This window comes from Eubalaena glacialis, chromosome 3 (assembly GCF_028564815.1).
Source record: "Eubalaena glacialis isolate mEubGla1 chromosome 3, mEubGla1.1.hap2.+ XY, whole genome shotgun sequence".
Taxonomy (NCBI): Eukaryota; Metazoa; Chordata; class Mammalia; order Artiodactyla; family Balaenidae; genus Eubalaena; species Eubalaena glacialis.
Window position 1 is genome coordinate 25,715,795 of NC_083718.1, and position 21,839 is coordinate 25,737,633.

The 21,839-nt window shown below is 41.5% G+C and overlaps 1 long non-coding RNA gene and 1 pseudogene across 1 annotated transcript; one reads left to right on the forward strand and one right to left on the reverse strand.

Moving 5' to 3' along the window:
• Positions 1 to 5,369: 5,369 nt before the first annotated feature.
• Positions 5,370 to 7,725, reverse strand: LOC133086935 (hypoxanthine-guanine phosphoribosyltransferase-like; annotated as a pseudogene).
• Positions 7,726 to 8,155: 430 nt separating this feature from the next.
• On the forward strand, positions 8,156 to 10,348 carry LOC133087767 (uncharacterized). The gene is made up of 3 exons (XR_009700445.1): positions 8,156 to 8,224; positions 9,128 to 9,268; positions 10,271 to 10,348. It is a non-coding gene; the product is annotated as an uncharacterized LOC133087767 (long non-coding RNA).
• The last annotated feature ends 11,491 nt before the right edge of the window (positions 10,349 to 21,839 follow it).

The window sequence follows — 21,839 nt, forward strand, 5'->3', positions numbered from 1 at the left end:
ATTTCCTGTGCTCATGCAGATGTGCCAGGCATTATGTGAGGCCTTGGGGACACTCAAACAGTAATGTCAACACCTAAGTCTTAGAGGAATTCCCAGCAGGGGGCCCACTTGTAAGCAGAGGTGAAGAGCATGGCCCAGTGCACCTCTGCTAGACATATTCAGAGAGCAGGTACAAAGGGGAGGGAGGTAAATTTCTCTCTCCTCATTAGCCCATCCTTCTCACCCCTGACTCTGGAAGATCCAGGGATGGCAGGAGCAAAAGGCCCTAAGGAGGTAAATGACTTGTACACTGAAAACTACAAAAGATTGCTCAAAGAATTAAAGGCAACACATTAATTGGAATGACATTACATGTTCATACACTGGAAGACAATATTGTTGACATTTCCATACTACCCAAAGTGATGCACAGATTCATTTGCAACATCTATCAGAATTCCAATGTCATTTTAATAGAAATGGAAAGACATTCTTAAAATACATAGGGAACCACAAAAGACCCCAAAGAGCCAAAACAATCTGGACAACAAAGAATGAAGATGGAGGTTTCACACTTTCTGACATCAAAACATTACAAAGTCACAGCAATCAAAACAGTATGGTACTGGCATAGAAATAGGCAGATAGCCCTATGGACCAGAATAAAGAGCCCCCAAATAAACTGACACATACATGGCCAAATGATAATCGCCGAGGTTCTAAGATGACACCATGGGGAAGAATAGTCTCTTCAACAATCAACAGAATGAAAAGGCAACATGCAGAATGGGAGGGAATATTTGTAATCCTTATCTGAAAAAAATCTTATATCCAAAACACACAAGAACTACTACAACTCAATTGCAAAAAGAAAAAAAAAAAAGGACAAATAACCTGGTTTTAAAACGAGCAAAGGACTTGGATAGATATTACTCCAAAGAAGAGATACAAATGACCAACAGACATATGAAGAAGTGCTCAACATCACTAATCATCATGGAAACACAAATCAAAACCCCAGTGAGACATCACCTCACACCTGTTAGGATGTGTATTATAAAAAAAAAAAAAAAAATTAACAGATGTTAGCAAAGATGTAGAGAATTGGAACTTTTGTATGTTGTTGGTGGGCATGTGAATTGGTGCAGCTGTTATGGAAAACAGTATGGAGGTTCCTCAAAGAATTACAAAAAAAGTACCATTTGATCCAGCAATCCCACTTCTAGGAATATATCCAAATGAAATGAAATCAGTATCGAAAAGAGATAACTGTAATCCCACGTTCATTGCAGTTCTTCAAACAATTGCCAAGATGGGTCAGTCGATTGGGTGCAGTGGGGAGCCTGGAACTCACACCTGTGTGGAGCTGGTTGCTGCACTGAGAGAACATAACAGGCAGAGCTCCTAACCCAGGCCCAGTGGCCCAGCCTCGGGGTACACCCCATCCTTGCCCAGGAGGGGCAGGTATGTTTACGTAGACTACTTCCGAGCCATTGTCTGGAGACTAGGACACCTTTGTTGGCATGTACTGTCCCCCAGAAGCGCTCCAGGGTTTATGTCTGCACAGTATGAAACCTTATAAACGCCCTATGTGCAATACTCCTGCTTCCCTGCCAGGGACAAAGCAGGGAAAGATGAGACTGTAAACACAAAGAGCTGTAAAATTCCTCTGAGAAAAGCTATTCCACACTTTCAGTATTTACAGACAACATCCTCCCTCTGATTTCAGGCCCTCAGGCAATTGTAAGCTATTTGGAAGGCCCCCAGGGGTTACTCCCGGGCAAATGAGCTGCCCTAGTCACAGACTTACAAGATTTCCACCTTCCTCAAAACAGTCATTTTCTTTCTTCCAGGCCCTTGGACTCATTAGTAGGGTAACCGTACGTCCCAGTTTGCCTGGGACAACCCTTATTTACATCTACTGTCCTGGTATAATTATACCAGCGCCAAAGTATCCTGGTTTGTTCCATAAATTAAAGACCATTAGCCATACCTGTGTTTCAAGTTAAGCCAACCCTCTAGTGGTTAGAGAGGCTCATTACATGTATCCCAGACACAGATGGCCCTGGAGGAGGACAATCCCGGGAACCCAAGCTTGTAGGGGTAACATCTGAGGTTGCCTGCAGGGGTGTGAGGGACAAGAGGGGAGAGAAGAGAGGCTGCCTTGGAAAATGGAGCTGGTGCCTTCATCCCCGGAAAAAGATGAGTCCCTCAACCCCAGAGGGACTGTCATGATTATTAACAAATATCCACTGGGAAGGCAGAGAGCAGGTTACAAAGGTGAAACAAGCCAGGTTCCCAGACCTAAAGAAACCTCCAATTTAGTTGAGGAGACATAGAAAAATAAACGACATGCAAGGTCATGTGTGCCGGGTCCACGTAAGCATATATTTATTGAATCATTTATTCATTCAGCCAACATGAATGGAAACATCCCAGGCTCCCTGCTAGGGATATATAGTCTAGGGTGGCATACACTCCAGACGGAAGGTGCTATATACCAGAGTTGTGGTGGGCTCACTGGGTCTCATTCCAAAATTGCCTTGCAAAGCTCTCATGAAATCTACTTTTTTTTTTTTTTCAGTTTTACAGCACACTTTATTTTTTTAAAATTTTTTATTTCTTTTTAAATTTTACTGAAGTATGTGGAATCTAAAATAGGACACAGGGACTTCCCTGGCGGTCCAGGGGTTAAGACTTTGCCTTCCAATGCAGGGGGTGCGGGTTCAATCCCTCTTCGGGGAGCTAAGATCCCACATGCCTCGGGACCAAAACACCAAAACATAAAACAGAAGCAATATTGCAATAAGTTCAATAAAGACTTAAAAAAAATGGTCCACATCAAAAAATGTAAAAACAAAATAAAAATTCTTTGAAAATAAAATAAAATAGGACACAAATCAACATACCTATGAAACAAAAACAGACTCAGATATAGAGAATAGACTTGTGGTTGCCAAGGGGGAGAGGGGTGGGGGAGGGAAGGATTAGGAGTCTGGGATTAGCATAGGCAAGCTATTATATATAGGGTGGATAAACAATAAGGTCCTATTGTATAGCACAGGGAACTATGTTCAATATCCGGTGACAAACCATGATGGAAAAGCATATGAATATATTCTTTGTATATATATATATATATATATGGTTTGTCACAGGATATTTGAATATAGTTCCCTGTGTGTGTATAACTGAGTCACTTTGCTGTACAGAAGAAATGACCACTTCATTTATTTTTGCATAAGGGTAAATAGCATTCAACACAACTCACTGACCCAGACACTGGAGAGGAATGAATCCTCTTTGGTTTGCACTGGAAGAGGCAGCTCTGGAGCTATGGTATGGGAGAAAGAAGAAGTGATAGAGCTGGAAGGGAGAAATCATTTCCACGCTGGAAACCTTAAGTGGGACTTCCCATCTTACTGACCACTGAATGTCCAAAGTGCTGGGTACCGAGTAATAATATTTGAGTAAATGAATAAATGAAAGAATATTCCCACAACCCCAAAGTATTCACTAAATAATCCTCATGCCACCTGTGACAATTAGGAAATGAGGGGGCCAAGAGGGAGGGCCTGGTCTAGCTGCTAAGCTACTTCGAGGTCTTACTCCTGTGAATTTGCTTCTCCTGGAGAACAACTGCCTGGCCACGCAGGGTGGTGCTGGAAAGTGGTAGTCACTGCAATCTGGGGGCAAGGCCATGTTTTTGTTCTGACTCTGTGAACTCCTGGCATGAGAAGCAGTCACTGTCTCTGTGCTGCCCTAGACAGATCGGAGCCCCTCTTTGGGATGCCTCAGTGGAAGGCCGAGCTGAATGAGAGATGACACTCTCACTCTCACTTTGTCCAATTAAGAATGCTGATTAATGAGCTCCCTGGGCTAACCAATAAGTGGATAAGATTCTAAGACCAAGGGTACTCCCTTGGAGAGGTGACCTTTCTGGAGGAGGTCATAAATTTGCATAACTGGGTCTACTTACTTTCTTGAGGGTTTGAGGGATTCTTGGCCAACCGCTGAGCCATGTCTGGAAGACTCCCCACATTTCACCTACTTCTTTCCCCTGCCCGTCACCCGTCCAGCCACTCACTTGGTGGAGAAGATCTAGGTCACTCAAAATGACCTCAGGCACCTTCTAACCTTTCTTATCTGTCCCCTCACCCTCACCTCTCTTCTCTGCAGTAGTCAGTGCCTGCCTCTGGGCCCTTGGTCTCTTTCTCTCCCTCCTCCTCCGGGGAGCACAGGGCATCGATCATTCCCCTCCTCACCCTCAGTCCTTCCGCCCCACACACCTCCTCTTATCCCCACACGTCCATTGACCTTGCTGTTCCTTCCAGTTACCTCCTCTTTCTTTTTAAGTTCAAACTTTTTTTTTCTGTTTAAAAAGCATTACATGTATATTGGAGAAATTTGGAAAATACAAAAAGTATCAGAAGGAAAAAAGTCACCTATTATTCCACTACCATGAGACAACCACTTTTAAATTCATTAACAGTTCTGTTGATGCCTAAACTCTTGTGTGTGTGTGGGGGGGGGGGTGTAGGTGTACAACATACATCTTCATAAAATTGGTGGCAAGTTGCATTTACTGTGTTATAATTTCCCATTTAATGTATCACGGACATTTTGTCATATGATGTTGCTAAAATATATATTTTGATGATTGCTACCTCAAAATGGTTGTATTTAATCAATCTCTATTAGATATTTAATGTTTTCTATTTTCTTTTTTTTCTTTTAAAGAAACAGCCTTCATTTTAAGGAATTTTACATTCAAGAATTCCAAAAGTAGTAGGTTTTTGGAATGTATTGATCTGCATTTAAAAGGAACTTTTGACAAAGATTCACCAGAAATAATCTGAACAAGCGGGAAAATACAGTTAATATTACTGAAACCTACTAAAATAATTCCAGGACATATGGTTTATCCAACATAACAGCACCTCTAAGTGCTGTCACTGACATGAAACAATGCTTCTTACTTTTCTAAACACACAGTGGTATAATCAACAACATTCAATCACTTCTGTTCTTTTTTGAGTATATAAAAATTAAAATACCAATTAAAAAACTAATATATTCTTCTCTTTAAATGTTTCTCACAGATATAATTTCAATATTTTTATTCAATAGTGATGTGGTTTAAGAGAATTTTCATTCACGAGTCCAACAACAATCCACCCAAAGGGAACTGATAGTCCGTAGGCCCATAGTGCAGATAAAGAGTTCGGGACTACAGCGACTGACATTTCTAAAATGCAAAACAGATAAAATTCTTAGAAGATACATGCAATAAGCTCTACTGAGCAGCTGAAAACAGAACTAGATTTAGTAATTTTACTGGTGATTTCAATGGGACTCTAGATGTTGCCAAACTCAACTTGAATTCTCTCTTAGGCTTTGTATTTTGCTTTTCCAGTTTCACTAATAACACAAACATAATTCAAATCCCTGAAGTAGTCATTATAGTCAAGGGCATATCCTACAACAAACTTGTCTGGAATGTCAAGTCCAACAAAGTCTGGTCTATATCCAACACTTCGAGGGGTCCTTTTCACCAGCAAGCTCGCAACCTTGACCATCTTTGGATTAAGCTGCTTGACCAAGGAAAGCAAGGTTTGTATCGTTTTACCAGTGTCAATTATATCTTCAACAATCAAGACAGTCTTTCCGGTCAAAGTTGAGAGATCTTCTCCACCAATTACCTTTATGGAGCCTGTTGACCGGTCATTACAGTAGCTCTTCAATCTGATAAAATCTACAGTCATAGGAACGGATCTATCACTATTTCTGTTCAGCGCTTTGATGTAATCCAGCAGGTCAGTGAAGAATTTATAGCCCCCCTTGAGCACACAGAGGGCTACGATGTGACGTCCTCCCATCTCCTCCACCACATCTCAAGCCAGCCTTTCGGTCCTGTCCATAATTAGTCCATGAGGAATAAACACCTTTTCCAAATCCTCAGCATAATGATTAGGTATACAAAATAAATCTAGGTCATAACCTGGTTCATCATCACTAATCACGACGCAGGGGCTGCAGGTCGCTATAACGGAGCCTGCTGGCACGCTGGCTGAGGGCAGCCTGGTGAGGAGGCTGCATGCGGGAAAGCCAGAGGTCCATCCCAGCGCTCTTCCTAATGTCTGCTATTTTCTGCCATCATAAATGTGTCCATCGTTTATAATTTATGCGAATAAATTCCTAGAAATATAATTATGTGGGTATGTCAACATTTTTAAGGCTTTCGATATTTTATCAGATTATGAGCCAAAAGATTTGCACAAATTTATATTCTCCCAGCTCTGTGTGTGTTTGCCTTTTCTGAGCATCCCCTGGGGATACCCCCTCCCCAAACTGGGTATTATCATTTAAAAAAATAATTGCTCTCCCTGTGCTATACAGTAAAAGAATATGAAAAGAATGTATACATATGTATAACTGAGCCACTTTGCTGCACAGCAGTAATTAACACAACATTGTAAATCACCTATACTTCAATTTAAAAAAAAAAAGTTGCTAATCTAGCAATGTTCTCTCTCTCCACGTTTTCACCACCTATTTATTTTTTATCTTTTGCAATCTGACTTCTGGCCTCACAGCTTTTCTAATCCAAAAATCTTTTCCAGACTTGATTCTTGTTGTTCCTTTGATTTGTTTTATTTTCTTGATCTCTGGAGGCTCTCTGTCCACGCAGCCTGGAGCCCTGAAGTTAGACATTCTGCTCTGGCCCCCACAGCCCTCTGGCAGGCTCCTCCCTGTCAGCCTTTCCCAGTGAGCTTGAACTTCTGGACTGTTGGGGCAGATTTTAATACACCCCTCATCTGGATGGATGGATGGATGGATGGATGGGTGGGTGGACGGATGGATGGACGGATGGATGATAAGTCTGTGTCCTCTCCTCCATCTCCGGCTTTTCCTACACCCTCTGTTTCCCTGCTCTGACTACGTATGCCCCCTGTGCCCCTCCACCACCACTACCAGTAGTCTCCTTCTCTGCCCCAGCTGGGAGCTCACATCTCTAGGGCTGGCTTCCAACTCACATCTCAATCCTGAATCATGGACAGTTTCCATGTCTGCTGAACATCTTCTTCTGAATGTCTGGCCACCTCATCAATTCTGTCAATAACTCTGATAACAAATTCAAGGTCTCCTTCTTTCTCTAAGCCCCTCTTCTTTACTTCCTTTACTTCTGTTTGTGGCTAGAGTGACCATGACATACTTGACTCCTTTTCCCCTCTTGCTCTCTTCCACCAATTGTCCACCAAGCCCCCTAGGAGAACGTCTTCCTGGTGGGCTTCTCCATCTACAGCCCTCTTGCCAGTCTCACGGCCACTGCCTTAGCTCAGGTCGTCATCCTCTCTTCTCTGGACAACCTCATTAGCTTCTTTCCTACGGGTCTCCTTCTCCTGACCTCTCTCTGCTCCAAATCAGCCCATGACCCCAATGGTTACCAAAGGTTCTTACCAGAGCCATCTCCTTGAAACACTTCTGATCAACTCAATTATCAGCTTAAAACTTTTCACTAGTTAGTAGTTCCTCACTGACTACAGAATACCAACCTCAACCTTTTCAGCCTATCTTATAAAAACACTTTGGATTTCAGCTCCAATCTTCACTCTTAGCCTTAACTCCCACCTCACCCAGCAAAGATCCATCTGATAGGGGCACCCACATGTTACAGGAACACGCCTTACCCTTCGCCACCTACATAGCTTTGTTGATGTTATTCTTTCCACTTGGATTTGCCATGCTTCAGAGACCAGATTAAATCTTACATCTTCCACAGAACATTCCTCATTCTTAAAAAAATTAAAAGTGACCCTTTATCCCTCTGAATCCTTATATCATTTACAAGTAACATACTTGGACATTCTTTGTCTGGCACTGAGGAGGGTTCCTGAGATGAAGGTTGGAGAGACTGGGATGAGTTGATCACGTTACTCTTATGTTACTTACTGCAAAATGCCTTAACAATGCTAACATTTACTGGACATTTACACGAGAAAGCATACTGCATGCATTGCCTCGTTTAATTTTCACAGTATATGAGGCAAACTGGTAGCTTGAAGATTTCTGTATAGGAGGGGCTTCAGGGCTGCAATCTAACTGGAAGGGGGAGATGCCAAGTAAACATGCTGTTTTTAACTTAGATTTCATACTGATTCAAGGTGGCTTTGGAGGATGCTCATGGCAGTTATGGAAGAGAGGAACTAAAACTTCCCAACCCACCATTTGGAGATGCCAACTGGTAAGTGTTATAATTATCCCCATTGTACAAATGAGGAAACTGATGCTTAGAGAGGTTGAGTGACTTGCCCAAGGTCACACAGCTGACCCAGGGTGGAGTTGGGCCTTGAGCCCAGTCCTTTTGATGACTAAGCCCATGCTTTATGGCATCATCATTACTGCAGCACAGCTTATTTGTCTTACCAAAATATTCCCTTTTTGGAGGTGGGATTTTGATTTTTACAAGGTTATTTTTCCCAAATCAATTAGCACAATGCTTACCAGGTAATTGGAACCCAATGATTAGTGTTTGAAGGGATGAATAAATGAATAGTGAGTGAATACAAGCGGTAAAGCCATCATAGTAGCCTTTTTCTTTTTATACTCAGATACTACCCCCAGAAAATCCAGTTATCCTATTATGTCCAAAAACTCCCCTTGTCCCTTCTTGGGTGTAGAGTCTGTGTTTGTGTGTATACATTGGTGTAAATACACTGGCTGGCCTGGCCAGTGCTAAGATTCCTGGATGAAGTAGAGTGGATATAATGATACTCATAGCTACTAGATAAGAAGGCAACATCATTTTAAAAGGCTACGATTGGCTACTTGTTTAGCAGTTTAAATTCTGTAGCTCCTTCAAACATAACCTGGCCAACTCTGTCTTATGTAACTAAATACTGAATTTGATCTTTTATAACACTGGGCTGGATGTATGCTAAAGGGTACAATATATCTGGGATAGAGTAAAATCTTGGGATTTTGTTATGGACTGAATTGTGGCCCTCCAAAATTCTTATGTTGAAGTCCTAATCCCTGTACCTCAGAACGTGACTGTATTTGGAAATAGGGCCTTTAAAGAGGTAATTAAGGTAAAATGAGGTTAAATGGGTGGGTCCTAATCTATTATGACTGATGTCCTTATAAGAAGAGGAGATTAAGACACAGACACAGAGGAAGACTATCTGAAGACCAGGAGAAGGCAGCCACCTGCTAAGCTAAGGAGAGAAGCCTCAGAAGAAACCAAACCTGCTGACACCTTGATCTTGGACTTCTAGACTCCAAAATGGTAAGTAAAAAAATTTCTGCTGTTTAAGCCATACAGTCTGTGGTATTTTGTTATGGCAGCTCTAGCAAACGAATACAGATACTAAGATCTTGATGTAGGAAGGGACCTAAAGGACGTACAGTCCATCCACCCTTAGGATCCTTGCTTTCACCCCTTCACATCCCCCTCATCTTTCCAATAGTGTTTTTCTTTGAACATCTCCTCTTTGAAGATCTCCTCACCTTCACAAGATGCTTATTTCATTTCAGGAAGCTTTGACTAACAGCGAGATTTGTACATTGAACAAAACCTTGGTCCAGTTTCTGAAGGCAGCTCTGCAAGTGTGCTATAACCAGCACAGAGCAGAGAATTGGCACACTCCGAAGTGGAATTTAGGGGGCAGGATGTTTATAAAGGAGCGTCCTCAAGATCAACACCTGTGGAAGAGAGGGGACCAAAGCAGGAGTGGGCTGAGGGAGAAGTGGACCTGAGTACAGGCTCAGCCACAGCCTCGGAGAACCCACAAGGACCTCTGGCTTTGATCTATCACTGGATGTGGCCCCCTGGGTAGGTGTGTGATCTTGGAGAGGCAGCTCTCAGAAGCTGAGGCAATTCCTAATGCCTATAACCTGTATGCAGAAAAGCAGCCTCTCCGTCAAGGCCTAGCCTGTGGAATCTCTTATTTGAGGATAAACAATGTGAGCTTGCCATGGAATTTATTTATGAAACAAACCCACAGAGCTACCCTGAGCAACTATCTCCAGGAATCTTTGTAGCTCATCTAGAACTGGAGCTGGGTCACCAGGTAATCTCACCACAGTACCCCCAGCAGCTGAGGCAACAAGTCTTCCTTCAAAGCAGGCTCTGGCAGCACGCCACTGTGTTCACCACCCAATCCTGGTTTTATAAAGTACATTTTTAATTAATGTAGTCTAAGGCATGTCATTAGCATATGGAGTCACATACTACTAGTGGCTTTTGATGACTGTCCACTAAACCCTTGATTCTTTTTCACAATTACAGATCTCTGCCTGCCAGCGTCCTGGGAACCAAAGCACCTATAAGACTGGTTTTCTTAGAATAAAAATTTTAAATTTTAAATGTTTGTAACCTGTACATTGTTCTTCCCTTGTCCTCATCAAGCTCCTCCCAAATAAAACTCCACTTGCACAAGCATATTATTAGGCAATGACTTGGGGGACTGCACTAGACTGATTTCTTTAATAAGAGATTTGTATTTCAAAGGGCAATAAATTCCACTTAATGGATTAGGAAAAATGTTCTTTACCTGTAATGTCAAAAGTCCCGGGAACATTTGAGTTAAAGCGTATGTTTTCGATTTATTCCTGTGATGTTTCAGACTCTTATTGACCAGTGAAGTGGTCTGGCGGGCCTTCCATTAATCTGGTTTTATGGGAGCAAAGGGGAACGTGAAAGACAAGGTTCCTGCAGAAGTAGGATGGGAGCCGAAGCAAACACTCCCAAACAGCATCAACCCAAAGGGCTTGAAGGAGAAGACAAGGGGAATAAGATAGCTGAGCACGTGGTCCAGAATGGCACCATGCCGAGTAGGCAAAGCCCAGAGAATCTGGGGCCTTCTGATACAGTGAGTTTGAAGTCACATCTGCACTTGGGGAGGGGGGGGGGGTTCCTTGTTTTCAAGACACACATACGGAACTTTAAAAAACAGAACAATCCTACTAAGTTTAAATCCTAAAAACTGCCCTACCTTTCCCCTGCCCTCCCTTCTCTTTGCTCTTCTCCTCTTCTTTCCTCTAAACATAGTAACATAACAACAAACACCTGGAGGTCCAGCATTCATGCAGATTTACCATCCGCGTAGAGGATGAAGGAATTCATGTGGGTTTTGATGAAAAGGACTTTCTTTCTTTGTCCACAGCCTTGATTGGAAGATAAGAGTAGGAAGCTTGGCTCTGATTGGCAGGGGAATTGGTGGGCAAGGGGGAGGGTGTAAGCCCTGATTGGAGGAAAAGAGAGGAGAGGAGGGCCTGGCTCTGATTGGTAAGGGAGCCTGCAACTTGCAAGCCCTTGACTGGTGGAGAGGAGAGGGGAGTCATGCTCTGATTGTCTGGGAGTTCACCGGATGCAAGCCAGGTTCACCTCTGTGCCTCTGAGAATTCCCATTGCCTGTTCCAAGACTCTTCTCCCCAGCTCCCCATCCCTCCAGCATGGGGTCCATCTTGGAATCTATCTGGGTGCCAGTCACTCCTCACCCCAGATTGGCGCTGCTCAACCCTCACCTGTCATGCTGTCAGCCTCACTGTGTTGTAAGGAAGGCCGTCTCCAAGCCACCAGCCCTACATTTTTTTCAAGGGCGAGAGCCAAGCTTTCCCCCAATGATCAGCTTCAACGACCCGAGGCGACTCAGTGATGCAGGAAAGATGACATGCATTAAAATAGCATGTCAATAATTTTGTTTGTAACTTACTAGAAAATATGAAAAATAATGCACCCCACTTCCTTGTCATCATCTGTAGATTTAGAAACATTACTGAAGAAGAAAAAAGACTTTCTCGCCAATGCCTGGCTTCTCGTTGGCTTAACTGACTCTGGTGACATGCATTAATAATTGTTGAAGACAGGCTCTGTGCCCTTTCCAGCCCCAGCTCCCAGCCCCTTCTCCAGTGGGCCATGTGTTTTTAAGGGGTCTTCAGGCTCAGATTGGTGTACCCACAAAACATTCCTCCTTGTAATTATGCGAGGCAAGAGCTGAAGTCTCAGAAAGGCATCCAGGAATTAATTGAAGACTGGGGCTTCTCTCCTGTTGAGGTCTTCTGAAGCTTCTCACTTGTCTCAGTTTATCCTTATTGGAATAAGAAAATTTTTCCTTTCATTTTTTACTACAGTATTCCACAAAAGAACTAAAAAAAAAAAAACATCCTATAGAAAATAATGTAGGGAAAAACAATACCATTAGAAATAAGAGCTAGAATATTTAAGGAGGGAAGGACAACGGGGGGTCCTAACCCATACGTAACCCAAGAAGTAATGTGGTGGCTGACTGCGTTTTCCACCTTGTAGCTAAGACAACACTCAGTATGTGAGGTCACAGAAAGGTTGCTGTGGGAGGTTCCCCAGGAGCACTGCCTCTGGGCCTTTGGGGAAGGGAAACGCAGGTTCTGGGCAAAGGTCTGTTGGCTGTGTGAGCACCTTCTGTACGAAGGCTTCCGCAGACAGGTACCTCTCATCTCTTCCCAGACTCTGTCCTCTTTCAGGCCTGCATTTGGGATTTTTTTTCTTTTACCATTTCAGTGTTATCCATATAAATGTATTATTATTTAAATGATGGATCCCTTAAGTGCTTATGCCTTGCTAGACTGAATAGTAACTAACCAGATGGGGGAAAAAACCATATATACACACACTCAAAATGCATGATTTCTAAAATTCTGTTATCTTTCATTGTTTTCCCCCTCTATTCTTTTTTTTTTTTTTTGAAGCTGGTGCTGTTTGTTTTTAATTTATTTATTTTATTTATTTATTTTTGGCTGTGTTGGGTCTTCATTGCTGCACGCGGGCTTTCTCCAGTTGCAGAGAGCAGGGGCTACTCTTCGTTCTGGTGTGCGGGCTTCCCATTGCAGTGGCTTCTCTTGTTGCGGAGCACGGGCTCTAGGCACGCGGGCTTCAGTATTTGTGGCTCAAGGGCTCTCGAGCGCAGGCTCAGGAGTTGTGGCGCACGGGCTTAGTTGCTCCGGGGCATGTGGGATCTTCCCGGACCAGGGATCGAACCCGTGTCCCCTGCACTGGCAGGCGGATTCTTAACCACTGCGCCACCAAGGAAGCCCTTCCCCTCTATTCTTACTTTTTCCTCTGACAAATCCAGGCTGCTTTGCAGACGTGTAGGCAAACATGGCATTTACTGTGTCCTATATTAGATCTGCAGTGGCCAGGGAGCTCTGGGGAGAGTGAGACACAGAGATGCTCACCCCGCACAAGGAGCCTGGCATCTGTCCACAGGCTGTGGCTCTGCAGGGACCAGCCTCACCTGCCCCTGCACCCTCCCCTTCCTGTCCTTTTGCCAATTCATCACTCTGAGCAGAAGGGAAGCAACCAGATGGAGTTTGGCCACAGCTAATGCTAATGAACTTCTATTCTATGAGTAATCATTTTAAACAGAAAATGGAGTTTGCCGTCCTGAAGAGAAGATCAGACAGAGAAGACCAAAGCTCTCATCATAAGATGCTGGTTTCACTGATTGAAAACAAAAAGGCAGAGGAGCTAAAAGTTGTTGGTGAAAAGCAGTGGCAATCGAAAGCTAAGCCTATGAATACACCAAACAGAAAAGCCGTCTTTTTTCATGAGAGGAGGAAATGAATAATTTAGTTTCAGCTAGAAACAGCCGGCAATCATATATCTGGAACAAGGGGTGAATAAAAACAAGATGACCTAGGAGCTAAAACAAAATGAGTAGTAGAGACCATATCTTATATTTGTGTTAATAGCTGGTGACATCTGAAAACCAGGAGTAAAACACAATTCTGTGAGTTTGGATGGTTGACTGACATGGGCACCATAAGACAACCGTCACACAGAACCACATTTGGAAGGTTTTTCACTTCAGATAAAGTACTAAATTAATTTTTAAAATTACATTCTAAGCTCTGATTAAATTCTCATTTTTGTCTTGGATTGAAAACACTTTAAATTCTACAGACATAAATGCCAACAAATTCTGGCCGCATTCTGACCCTCCGTAGACACACTGGTCTCATAGCTGTGCTGATGCTCTGTCTTCTGTTTTACACCGAGACATTGCAGATGCTTAGGGAATCCAGAAAGGGAGGACTGAAGGCTGCTCCCCAGAGCTCCTCATGTCTAAGCCCCTCTGCTTCCTCTCGTCCTCAGTGTCTGTACTATGCTGTGGCACTGATAGGGCTTCCAGATTTAGCAAACAAAAATATAGGATGCCCAGTTAAATCTGAATTTCAGATAAACAACAAAATTTTGTAGTATAAGTTTGTCTCGTGCAATAACCGGCATCCTGTATTTTATCTGGCATCCCTAGGCTATGTATAGGCGGTCTGCCTTCTCACTGGGATCCCCCAGAGTCCCTTACACAAGCACGGGATGGCCGCACACCAACTGCTCCATGCCTGTGGCCTGCAGTATGGAGTAACTGCCTCTGCTGTCTTTTCCACATGTAAGACTCAGAGTGACAGTGATCTAGGGTACAAAGGTGTAGGTAAAAAAAAACAGTAGGAGGAGGATCCAGTGGCAACCCCAGGAGAAATGCTCTATAGATATTTCCAACTTCATGTTCACAGGTGGAGAATCTTTTGTAACTCTCTTGATCTTGACCTTAAGGAAGTCACTCTAACTCCTTGGATCCCAGCTTCATTTCTGACACAACAGTGTCTACACTGACTAATAACTCTAAAAGAATATGGTTTTAAACAGCCAGGCAATGCTTACACACAAGATCTGTTGCATAGCTGGTTTCTCTTCATTTGCAGGGAAGAGACCTTTTCCCAGGTCACCAAGTATAAGGTCACTTATAATAAAGAATGTTTTCTAAGCGCCAAGCCTTCTGGAAACGGAGTGTTGTTTAGGCAATGGGTCTTGGTGACTCTCAAGAGCCAGATGGACATCCCAGCTCTCTGCTCTAGAGGCTCTGTTGTTTGTGGGACTCCAGCCTATGCGGTCTCCCTGATGTCTGCTCGACTTCTCCTCCTTCCTATTTGCCAGGGCTGGATGCAAACTCTGGACCCCAAATTCAAAAGAGCTGAGAGAGGACCTGCTGAGGCAGATACTATTTACTGAAACTCCCAATTCTATGTTGTTTTGGAGACTAGAAATTTGTCCAGATCACTATCCTTCTTCATGTTCAGGCTTCAAGAAATGCATCAGTCTAGGGCACCAAGCCCCAGATCTAAACAACTGTGGCCAGAGTTTCAGGATGATGTAACACATAGCTTAGCACCTTGTTGAGAAGGAACCACCTGGCCCAGTCTCTTCCTCCAAAGGGGCTTTGGGCACAGTGGGTACTTCAAAGTCTATGAATTGATTAGTATACTCCACGTCTTCCTCCCATGCACAGCTTCAAAGGACCCCTATCCACCCTAATGCAACTATTGCATTTATCCACCAAATACAGACATCCAAGTTGTCCTTTCTCAGTGACGGAAAGTGGAAAGCTTTTGTTTATTCAAAGAATCAGAGGATTTTAAAGTTTGAAGTTACGTTAAAAGTATATAGAAGAGGGGACTTCCCTGGCGGCGCAGTGGTAAAGAATCCGCCTGCCAGTGCAGGGGACACGGGTTCGAGCCCTGGTCTGCGAAGGTCCCACATGCCGCGGAGCAACTAAGCCCGTGCACCACAACACAGTCATATATCTGTGTGTTTGTGTGTGTGTGTGTGTGTGTAGAAGGGGAAACTGAAGTACAGAAAGGAGGCTAAACAGCTAGTTGATGTGATCTCATTCATCATCCAGATTCCAACTCTGGGGACTGCCTCCCTTCTTTGCCTTTTATTTACCACCAAACTATCCTATATCCTAGTCTCCCCTCCAGCAATGGCCAAACTACTACTGTTCCTATCTTAATAATTTAGTTTTTCCAATCAAGAAAAAATGCAATGAAAAAAAAAAAGACTGCCTATATTTACAGTCACTTTTGGACCAAGTTCCTGTCCAGACCAGAATCTTAGGCAAGGATTATTTTCTTCTTTGTTTAGTTTGTCAACCCCCAATCTTGTATTTAGAAAATAAGAACCAGCCATTTATGGGCTGTCGTCATTCTGATGAACGATGTGAACCTTCTCTGCTCCCTAAGTGCATGTCTCCTACCTGACCCTTGATCCAAGGCAATTAAGAAAAGCAATAAAATCACAAAACCTCACTTCTGATCACTGCATTCCGGCCAGAGGAGATCAGGTTGCCCTTACAGAATATCTATAATTAGATTGGGTTTGAAATTTGAACTGCTGCATCAAGTAGAAAAAGAGCATAGATTTAAATCACCTTCTCAATGTTTCTGAAGGAACTAGGGAGATCCAAAAGCTGTGAACAGAATTAGGACTGAAATCAAGGCATTTTGAACTAGTGACCTCATTGTGACACTTTATAAGGTGACACTTTATAAGGAGCTGGTTGAGTAGTTAGGTCTTGTACAAATGAGGGGCAGTACTTGGACGTCACCAAACATTTTTGTTTAGCCCAATTAAGCAACAACAGTGAAAGGGAATAAAGTATTCTTGCCCCTCATGATACCTTGAGATGCCATGTAGCTACAAACTGAACTTTTTTTAAAAAATTATTTTTATTTTTATTTTCTTATTTATTTTTGGCTGTGTTGGGTCTTTGTTTCTGCACGTGGGCTCTCTCTAGTTGTGGCCAGCGGGGGCTACTCTTCGTTGTAGCGCGCAGGCTTCTCGTTGCGGTAGCTTTGCTGTGGAGCATAGGCTCTAGGCGCACGGGCTTCAGTAGTTGTGGCACGTGGGCTCTAGAGCGCAGGCTCAGTAGTTGTGGCGCACGGGCTTTGTTGCTCCACGGCATGTGGGATCTTCCTGGACCAGGGCTCGAACCCGTGTGCCCCGCATCAGCAGGCGGATTCTCAACCACTGCACCACCAGGGAAGCCCTGAACTTCTTTTTTAATAACAATTTTATTGAGGTAGAATTTATGTACATAACTGCATCTATGTAAAGTGTACAATGCATTTTGAAAGATGTATAAACCCATGAAATTATGACCACAATCAAGATGCATAACATTTCTATCAATTTCAGAAGTTGCCCTGTGACCTTTACAATCCATCCTCCCACCATCCTTTGCCCCTCAAGGAAACACTGATCTATTTCTGTCACTATGGATTAGTTTGTATTTTCTAAAATTCTATATAAATGGAAACATACAATATGTACTCTTTTGTTCCTGGCTTCTTTTCACTCAGTTATTTTGAGATTCATCCATGTTTGTTTGTGTATCCATAGTTTGTTCATTTTTATTGCTGAATAGTATTCTATTATATTAGTGATGAACCTTGGGGTGTTTCCATCTTTTGGCTATTATGGATAGAGCTGCTATGAACATTTGTGTAAAGTTTTTGTGTGGACACATTTTTATCTCTCTTAGGTAAGAACCTAGGTGTGGAATTGCTGGGTCATGCGGAGATGTGTACTTAACTTTATAAGAAACTGCCAAACTGTTTTCTAAAGCAGTTGGTACCATTTCATATTCCCACTAGTTGTGTATGAGAATTTGGTTGGTCCACATCCTCACCAACAAAGGCACTTGGTAGTGTCCTTTTGTGTGTGTGCACATGCATGTGTGGTAAAATATGCTTAACATAAAACTTGCCATTTTAACTATTTTTAAGTGTACAATTCAGTGGCATTAAGTACATTTACAATGTTGTGCAACCATTGCCACCACTATCTATTTACAAAATTTTTTCATCCCCCAAACAGAAACAGTAACAGTTAAGCTATAACTTCCCTTTCCCCCTTCCCTCAGCCCCTGGTAACCATTGTTCTATTTCCTGTCTCTTTGAATTTGCCAATTATAGATATTTCATTCAAGTCAAATCACACTATTTGTTCTTTTGTGCCTGGCTATTTCACACAGCATGTTTTCAAGGTTCACCCATGTTGTAGTATGTATCATTTCATTCATCTTATTGTGGTTTTGATTTTCATTTCCCTGATGATCAGAGATGTTGAGCATTTTTTCATGTATTTATTGGTCATTTGTGTATCTTCTTTGGAGAAATGTGTATTCAAGTCTCTTGCCCATTTTAAAACTGGGTTGTCTTTTTGTTGAATTGTAGGTGATCTTTACATATTCTGGATATTAAACCCTTACCAGATATCTGACTTGCAAAAATGTTCTCCCTTTCTGTGGGTTGTCTTTTCATTCTCTTGATAATTTCCTTTGATGCACAAATTAAAAAAAAATTTTTAGGAAGTCCTAAAAACGTTTAGTCCTATGTTTTTTCTTTTGTTGTGTGCCTTTGTTGTCATATCTAAGAATCCATTGCTAAATCCATAGTCATGAAGATGTACCCAAATGTTGTATGTACCCCTTTTAAGAGTTTTGTGGATTTAGCTCATATTTAGATCATCAATCCATTTTGCATTAATCTTTGTATATGGTGTGAGGCAGGGGTCCAAATTCATTCTTTTGCATGTGGAAATCCAGTTGTCCCGGAACTATTTGTTGAACAGAGAATTCTTCCTCATTGAATGGACCTGACACTCTCATTGAAAATAAACTGGCCAAACAGGTGTGGGTTTATTTCTGGATTCTCATTTCTATTCCATTGGTCTATAGGTCTATCCTTATACCAGCATCACACTGCTTTGATTACTGAAGCTTTGTAGTAAGTTTTGAAATTGGGAAATGTGAGTCCTCCAATTTTGTCTTTTTCATGACTTGTTCGGCTATTTGGGTCCCGCTGCAATGCCATATAAATTTGATAATTGGCTTTTCCATTTTTACCAAAAAGGCTCTTAGAATTTTCATAGGGATTGCATTAAATCTGTAGATCACTTTAGGTATTATTGACATCTTAACAATATTGTCTCCCCATCCATAAGCACAAGATACCTTTCCATTTATTAGATATTCTTTAATTTTTTAATCAATGATTTGTAGTTTTCAGTGTACAAGTCTTCTCCTCCTTGGTTAAATTTATTCCTAGGTATTTTATTCTTTCAGATTCTGTTGCAAATGAAATTGCTGTCTTAATTTTCTTTCTGTAATGTTAATTGCTGGTATAGAGAAACACAACTGATTTTCGTGGGTTGATCTTGTAATGCTGCAACTTTGCTGATTTTATTTATTAGCTCTGGCATCTTTCTTGTGGATTCTTTGGGAGATATATATTATTAGCTGTGGGTTTTTCACCAACACCCTTTATCATGTTGAGGAAGTTCCCCTCTATTCCTAGTTTATTGAGTTTTTTTATCATTAAAGAATGTTGGATTTTGTCAAATTTTTTTCTGCATCAGTTGGAATAATCATACAGTTTTCCCCCCTTATTCTATTAATGTGAGGTATTACATTGACTTTCGTAGGCTGAACCACCCTTTCATTCTTGGGGTTGTGTCAGTCTTTTAAACTTTATTCTACCAGGTGTGTGGTGGTATCTCAGTTCTAATTTGCATCTTGATGACTAATGATATTCAGCATCTTTTCATGTGCTCATTAGCCATTTGTATATATATATATATATATTTTTTTGAAAGGGGTGTTCAAAGTTTTTAAATGGGTTGTCATAATACTGAGTTGCATGAGATCTTTACATATTTTGGATACAAGGCCTTTACTAGATAAACGTATTGTGAATTTTCCCCCAATCTTCAGCTAGCTTTTTCATTTTCCTAACCATGTTCAAACAGCATGTGCTTTAAAAGTCCAGCTAATCCTTTTTTTTTTTATGGTTTGTGTATTTTGAGTTCTAAGAAATCTTTGCTTACTCAAAGGTTGCAAGGATTTTCTCCTGTTTTGTTTTAGAAGTTTTATAGCTTTTACGCTTAGATCCATTTATTTCAAGTTAAGTTTTGTGTTGTGTGAGGCAAAAGTCTAAGTTAATTATATTCCCCAGTGGGATATAGAGTTGTTCCATCAATTATTTGTTGAAGACTTCCTTTCCCCCTTTGAATTGCCTTGGCACCTTTGTGATCATTTGAACACATACGCGTGGATTTCCTTTTGCCATACCATGGTTTGATTATTGCAGCATTTGGTTTTGAAATCAGGAAGTACAAGTCCTCCAGTTTTGTTCTAACAAGTTCACTGACTGTCTTCTAGGGCACATGCATCTCCAAACATTTTAAAATCAGCCTGTCAACTTGTAAAAATTGCTGCAATTCTGATAGGGATTGTGTCAGGTCTGTGGATCAATATTGTTTTCATAAAATGAATTAGCAAGTATCTTCTCCTTTTTAAAGAGTGTTTTGTTGGATGGGTATTATTTCTAACTGAAATGATTGCTAGAATTTACTGGAGAAGCATCTGGACCTGGAGTTCTGTGAGAAAGTTTTCATTTGTGCTATTTAGTGCTATTCAGACTTTCAATTTTGAAGAAGGCTCTAGCCAAGCAGTTTTCTACTCCTGGAAAGCCCACCTGTTATTAATGCCACAAATGCTAACTAGAAGCAAAAAGTAATACTCACTAGAATTTTGGCTGGGAGAAAAGATTCCTGTCTATCAAGATGCTATGCAGGTGGCCTAGAGAGAATTTTACTTTTCCTCCTAATAAAGCATGACACATGGTAGGGAGGAATGAGCTCAAGTTTCTATCCCCATGAATAGTAGTATCCTACATTTCTTCATTTTTTTTTTCCCCTTTCACAAATATATTTAACTTACCAGACACTAACTTCTTTAAGCTGGTACCATTTCTTGTTTCGAGAGCCCCAGCACCTAGCTCAGTGGTTGGCACACTGCAGACATTCCAATGTTTGTCAAGGTACAGAGAGTAATAAACACTGTTGCTCATGGTTCTGCACTGTTCTCGGGGCAATAGACAAGAGGTTGATTTTAGGACTTATTCTTCTCAGGACCAGGAAGAAGAGATGCCCAGTAGCCTACACCAAGAGAGATTTAAAAGCTACTAGAATTCCTTAAAGAAAATTCCTTAGTACATGAGGCTCACCAAATGTTTATGTTTGAGGTTATTAAAATAGCAGATGGCACTAGAACTTGTGGCATAAACCCTAGATCACTCTTATTCTTTTTGAGGATGGAGGCAACATGATAGAAGAGAAAGTATAATGGCTTCGGGAGTCACAAGACCTGATTTAAGGGATGTGTGTTTACTGATCTAAGCATCAAATGAATAAATGTGAAAACACTATATACACTTCATAATTAAGTATACAAGGGTGAGTTAATATTAACTGAGCCCATAGAAATGAATAGAGTTATACAGGTCACGTCAGTGGGAACACAAATATTCAGTCTCTCTCTGGATTGGGATTAAATGTCACAGCTTCAGCAAAACAGGTAATAGGTAAAAGATTTCTTTGTTTTTTTCCCACCTTCCCTCTTTTATTTCTCAATTCCTACACTTTTCTCCACCCTGCCATTCCAGCAAGATCCAATTCACATCTGTCCTTTCAAAATAAGGCCTACCTTCAAATTTTAAATCCTCTTAGCATAATACACAAATTCACAGCTCAATATAGTAAACCTCCCAGAGGGATTTGATTTTTAAATCTAAAGGAATGAATTTTTAGAGTGAATTTCGGTTGCTGTTTAGGCAGATGGGGAGGTGTTTTAGAAGCACAGGAGCGTTTACGTAGGGACCTATTAGACTACCCAAAGTAATCTACTCGTGGCGCCAGACCAACTTCTGAAATTATTTTACTTTCACTTTAAAGCGGTTTTTCTCAGTACCCAAGGGGTTCAAATAAACTCTCTGAGACATTTTTTTGGTATAGATTTTAAATTACAAGCTTGATCTGTTACCCTCAAATACAGTTCTTAAGGAAGATTAGTTACAAATAGTTGTCAGTGCTTTCAAATGACAGAAAAAATTACATTATAGTAAAACTGGATGATTTTTTTATGCGAGAGATAACAATTTCTCTCATCACCAGATAGAATTACTCCAATTCATGCAATAAA